Here is a 6,681-nt window from a genome sequence, read left to right as displayed (position 1 = left end):
CTCAGCGTAGCACAATCAACAGAGTGAAAGAAATTGACACTCTCGTCCAGTCAGGCAGAGTGTTGCATAAATCTTCATTTATAATGCGTTATCAAGTAGTTTGATTTGCAAACTGAAGTCACGTGGCATAGGTAACGAATTCGTTCTTAGACGGCGTTCGCCGAAAAAGCAGTAGAAGAAAATCGGGGCTATATGCCAGGCGAAGGTATCTGTACTTCATTTCAAAAAAGCAGAAGAAGAACAACGGGACTATATGCCAGGCGAAGGTATCTGTACTTCATTTTAAACAAGAAATATCTTTAAAAATGATGGTCGGCGAATTGTAATAAGGAAAGAAGTTTATGAATTTTTCATCTAACATTCATCTTTCATCTAACATTTTTCAAATTGCAAAACTAAACACCGCACTTTAACAATTTAAATGGTTCTCTTTTATTTTTTCGCAAAGGTTTCGTAGGGTTGCAATTTTGTTTCGTTTATCCTTAGACGAATATTTACAGCAGCAGTTTGATGAAGATACATGAAGCGGTTCATGAGAAGAGGTCATTAAGCGTGTTTATATTTTTAGCTAAATTGGTCCCTATCCCCATTTGTAACAAAATTACAGGAGACCTTACGATATTGTTACACATCGAGTTTCATAAAAATCCATTACATTTTAGTGGTTAATGCGAAGAAAGGCATATCTACTTTTAGCTGTAGTGGTCCCTAATAGGGCCCAAGTACCTATATAAATAAATTTGGAAGAGGACCTTATAATGATGCTCCAGACCAAATATGACAAAGATCCACCAAGCTGTTCATGAGACGCTGTATAAAGGGATTTCTAGTTTTAGCTCTAGCAGCCCCTAAAAGGGGCCAAATGTCCCAGCTGAACAAAGTTGGCTGCGGGCCTGATAAAGATGCTACAAATCAAGTTTGATTAGAATACATGAGAAAAAAATCAAGGGATTTTTTATTTATTATTTTTATTTATTTCTAAAATAGGCCAACTGATCCCGCTTTAACAAATGCATATTCGCTATTCATGAATCTTTGGACAATGACGTCACACCTATAAAAAAGTGAAGGTCAAGCAAAACATACAATTGTAATTATTTCAATATTTCTGTTTCATAAGCAATGTTTGACCGTAGTCATATCACATAGATAAACTGTATGCAGCGTACCTTCATTTCAGTGTAATGAGATTCAGTCATTTTATAGCATATATATAATAAAACAGATTTCAATTGAGTTCAATATTTGCATACCATACTAAAGAAAAATATTCATATATAATAAATCAGTTAAATAATTTATAACAAATATATCAAAGCAAACAAGTACTCATTTTAATATGCAATCTGAATAAGTCACAAAAGCAAGAAACCTTTTCATATACAGACGACAACTGTAACAAGGAAAATCTTTTAAAAAGCACTTCTCTACATAAAAGACTCTTATCACACCCTTAGTCATGTGATACGCAGACCGTATTCTGCTCTTTCTTTAATTTGATATATGTTGGTATTTGAACAGGTTTCTGTCATATTTATTAAAGTTATACTTATCATTTTGAGATATATCAATATTCTTGCTAAATATACTGAGCCAAAGTTAGCTTTAAAACTGTAAATAGGGTCGTTTAGGATAAACGCTTTGTCTACATTTCACTCAGCGTAGCACAGTCAACAGAGTGAATGAAATTGACACTCTCGTCCAGTCAGGCAGAGTGTTGCATAAATCTTCCATTTTGATAAATTATCTATAATGCGTTATCAAGTAGTTTGATTTGCAAACTGAAGTCACGTGGCATGGGTAACGAAAACGAATTTAGACGGCGTTCGCCGAAAAAGCAGAAGAAGAACATCGGGACTATATGCCAGGCGAAGGTATCTGTACTTCATTTTAAAAAAGCAGAAGAAAAACATCGGGACTACATGCCAGGCGAAAATATCTGTACTTCATTTTAAAAAAGCAGAAGAAGAACATCGGGGATATATGCCAGGCGATGGTATCTGTACTTCATTTTTTAAAAAGCAGAAGAAGACCAACGGGGCTATATGTCAGACGAAGGTATCTGTACTTCATTTTAAAAAAGCAATAAAAGAACATCGGGGCTATATGCCAGGCGAAGGTATCTGTACTTCATTTTTAAAAAAGCAGACGAAGAACATCGGGACTATATGCCAGGCGAAGGTATCTGTACTTCATTTTTAAAAAAGCAGAAGAAGAACATCGGGACTATATGTCAGACGAAGGTATCTGTACTTCATTTTAAAAAAGCAGTAAAAGAACATCGGGACTATATGCCAGACGAAGATATCTGTACTTCATTTTTAAAAAAGCAGAAGAAGAACATCGGGACTATATGTCAGTACATTTTAAAAAAGCAGAAGAAGAACATCGGGGCTATATGTCAGGCGAAGGTATCTGTACTTCTTTTTAAAATAACAGAAGAAGAACATCGGGACTATATGCCAGGCGAAGGTATCTGTACTTCATTTTAAAAAAAAGCAGTAAAAGAACATCGGGACTATATGCCAGACGAAGGTATCTGTACTTCATTTAAAAACGCAGAAGAAGAACATCGGGACTACATGCCAGGCGAAGGTATCTGTACTTCATTTTAAAAAAGCAGTAAAAGAACATTGGGACTATATGCCAGACGAAGGTATCTGTACTTCATTTAAAAACGCAGAAGAAGAACATCGGGACATTAATTAGGCAGGGGCGGGCACCAATGCTTGAACCATGGATCTCTTACAGGCCAGTCATGATCAGCTGGATCACATTCTCCACATAGCTAACAATGAAATTAGCGACCATATTTCGCGACAACCTTAAGATAATACCTACAACGCGTGTATTTATCGATGAAAGTAAATACTGGTCCAATAACAAGAGTCCCAAATGAACCTAAGCCGTTCACCTGAGGAGGACATTGCTCCGCTAGCAGAGTTTTGGAATCATCCATTAAGCAGATCATTAACGATTTGTAAAGTTTTTTCTATTCTTTGTTGTAATGATCCAAAACGCGTAAATGTCAGAGCAAATGTGAGAGAGGTCCAACAAAGGGGATGCGTAAGTGCTCATTTGGACCATCAAGTTCATGGGAAGTCTTTTAGAAACTTTTAGCTTTAGCAGCCCCGGCCTGCAGTAAATTATTAGTATTGAGATTGGGTTACTGTCCACGTTAAGCAAAGATCTTTTTAGCATTACATGTGAGGAAGCTGTTTATAGAGTTTTTTTCTACTTTAAGCTGCTATAAACTGAACCAGCTACATAAAATAGAGAGATATATGCAAGGATGCTATCAAGCAGTACCACTGGAACAAACTTAAGACAACACCATTCAAGGATGCTACAGACCACGTTCGGTAGAGATCCATAAAGTAGTTCAAAAGAATAAATCGTTTTCTCCTACTTTTAGCCCTGACGGATCCTTACAGGGATCAAACATGACCATTTTTCTTGCATGCCGGACAGTATTTTCCCGTGCTTTTCCGGTGCTAGAAAAACTCATCTTACAGATTAGTTTAAACATATTTTATTGCCAATATATACATATATGAACAGATAACTACGTCATTTGTACATATAATAGGCAAAAGGGTCTACCCACAAGTTGTCGCAACATTAGTAACGGGTCTTCCCTATACCCTTCCCAGGGGTGTAAGATGACTCACGTGTTATAATTTATGAATGAATGCGTAAATTCATACGCTACTATATGTGCGTGAAATTAGCCAGAGCAGCCAGAGTAGCCAGAGTAGCCAGAGTTCAGCCAGAGTTCAGCCAGAGTAGCCAGAGTTCAGCCAGAGTTTAGCCAGAGTAGCCAGAGAAGTCAAAACTCTGGTTACTCTGGCTAGCCAGAGTAGCCAGAGTTCAGCCAGAGAAGTCAAAACTCTGGTTACTCTGGCTGGCCAGAGTAGCCAGAGTTCAGCCAGAGTTCAGCCAGAGTAGCCAGAGTTCAGCCAGAGTTCAGCCAGAGTTTAGCCAGAGTAGCCAGAGAAGTCAAAACTCTGGTTACTCTGGCTAGCCAGAGTAGCCAGAGTTCAGCCAGAGAAGTCATAACTCAGGTTACTCTGGCTGGCCAGAGTAGTCAGAGTTCAGTCAGAGTAGCCATAATTCTGGTTACTCTGGCTAGCCAGAGTAGCCAGAGTTCAGCTGGAGTAGCCAGAACTCTGGTTAGTTACTCTGGCTGGCCAGAGTAGCCAGAGTTAAGCAAGAGGTTATCCAGTATCCAGAACTCTGGTTACTCTGGCTGGCCAGAGTAGCCATAATTCAACCAGAGTAGGCAGAGTTTCTAGATTTTTAATATGTTCTGGCTACTCTATTCAGCCAAAGTAGCAACAGTAGCCCGAGTCACCAGGATATCATTTGCTCTGGTCATTCTGGCTGTTTGTAACAGAGTAGCCAGAGTTCAGCCAGAGAAGCTAGAGCTTCTAGGATTTTAACATGTTCTGGCTACTCTGATCAGCCAGACTAGCCAGTGTAGCCAGAGTAACCAGGTACCATGTATTTTCAGTCTTAGCTAAGTTTAATTATGAAACTTAATATGTCATTTCTATCTAAATAGCGTATTTAAAACTGAATTTCAAGTTAATAACTATTTCAAGTGGTTAATTAAAGTAGCTCTGGTTACTCTGGCTAGCCAGATGTTTCTAGAGTTTTAACTGTTCTGGCTACTCTGGTCAGCAAGAGTAGCCAGAAAAATCAGGTCCCGTGTTCGCAAAACATTTTCAGTCTTAGCTGAATTCGATCTTGAAACTTAGTATGTTATTTCTTTCTAAATAGCATGTTTAAAACTGAATTTCAAGTTAATAACTATTTTCAGTTAGCTATTTATAGTAGCCAGAGAAGCCAGAACTCTGGTTACTCTGGCTGGCAAGAATAGGCAGAGTTCAGCCAGAGTAGCCAGAAGTCTGATTACTCTGGCTGGCCAGATGTAACCAGAGTTCAGCCAGAGTAACACGACTTTATTAGGATTTTAACATGTTCTGGCTACTCATACCAAAGCAGCGTAACATCAATGTTTGAAACTTAATGGCAGACACTAGAACATTAGAAGAATACATGCATCCCGATTAATGTTATACAAATAACCATTAATCAAATCATTCACTTTCAGTTTTAATATTGCATATGCCATGTTTTTATGATTTACCTACATATCTGCGATATGTCGAATGTTTAATTGTTAAGCGCCTTGAACGTATATTTTATATTAAATGGGCGCTCAACAAATTTGGATTAGTAATAATAACAATAAAATAATAATAATAATGATAATAATCTCATATACTAAGTTTTTTTCTGCATGGATGCAATATGGTGTTACAGTATTCTAATTGTGGGCGAACGTATTGTTTTTAGGCAGTTTCTTTAATATTATTGTTATAAATTGTACACATTTTTGTATAAATCTGAGAGTGTTACTAGCTTTTGAAGATGTAATATTTCAGTAAGTGTTTCAAAGTTAAGACATCACTAAAGATATGAAGCATTTTCTGTAGTTTTTAGGTCTTGATTAAGTAATATATATGGTAAATGATATTTTTTTTTTTGAGATTCCTATTACTTCGCCATTTATCAGGATTGAATTCCATAGACCAGTTACGTTCCATTATTCTAATTTTGTCAAATCATCTTGAACTTTGTAAAGTCTATTAACGAGTCTATGTTGAGGTATATGATTGTGTCATCAGCAAATAAGCGTATTCTGCCTTTAACAGAGTCAGGAAGGTCATTGATAAAATAAAGAAAGAGACAAGGACCCAACACTGAACCTTGAGGAATCCCCTGAAAAACTGGTAAAGTGTGTGAGCCTTCAATTACTACAGATTGAGAACGGTTACTAAGGAAATTGAATCCAGGATAGAGAGATTCTATCGACACAAAGTTCACGATTTTATAGAGAATCTTGTCGAAAGTTTTCTAGAAATCCATTATAATGAGACCTGTTTGTTTCCAGATTGGATATTGTCAAAAGTTCCTTCTTTAAGGATAATAGGTGAGCCTCACAGCTATGTTTGGAACGGAGCTATATTGGAAAGGTGTGAGAAGATTGTTGACTATTTGGGTTCTCTCAGGGTTGTTTTTTTTTGTGTTTTATGTATCAAGTGATTCATAAAACGGACTTCTGCCAGAGTAGCCAGAGTTTCTAAGGCTTTAACATGTTGCGAAATGACCCTTTTTTGTACCCTCAAGGTTTTTTTAGTGTTTCATGTATCAAGTGTTTCATCAAACGGACTTAAAGAATAGTCTTATCATTTAGCAGTCCTATAACTGTTTAATCCGAACACAGTGAGTATCGTTTCATACTCATACACAAGTGATACCGAGTTAATACAACATGAAATGTTGATTGTCTGATGGCATAAGGTGATCACAATCAATTTTTGAATGGCATTTTGCGTTTTGATTTCATGCCACAGGTACCTACCTTTTTCCAAGGGTTTAGATGAAATACCGTTATTAAGCCGCTTTAAGTGTATGTGTTCACATGTCAATATTTCGTCAACTTCCACAACTTTAATATGCAAATTTCAGGAATTGGTTGTTGTCAACATGTATGAAAAATTTATTCTTCAATTTCTTTATATTATCGTTATGTCTTCAAGTTAATTTATTTGGTACAAATTCAAGGCAAACACTGAAGTTAAATAAATACAAAACAGAAGCCTTCAAATAAAT

This window comes from Mercenaria mercenaria, chromosome 8 (genome assembly GCF_021730395.1).
Source record: "Mercenaria mercenaria strain notata chromosome 8, MADL_Memer_1, whole genome shotgun sequence".
In the NCBI taxonomy this organism is placed as follows: domain Eukaryota; kingdom Metazoa; phylum Mollusca; class Bivalvia; order Venerida; family Veneridae; genus Mercenaria; species Mercenaria mercenaria.
This window is presented reverse-complemented; position numbering follows the sequence as displayed.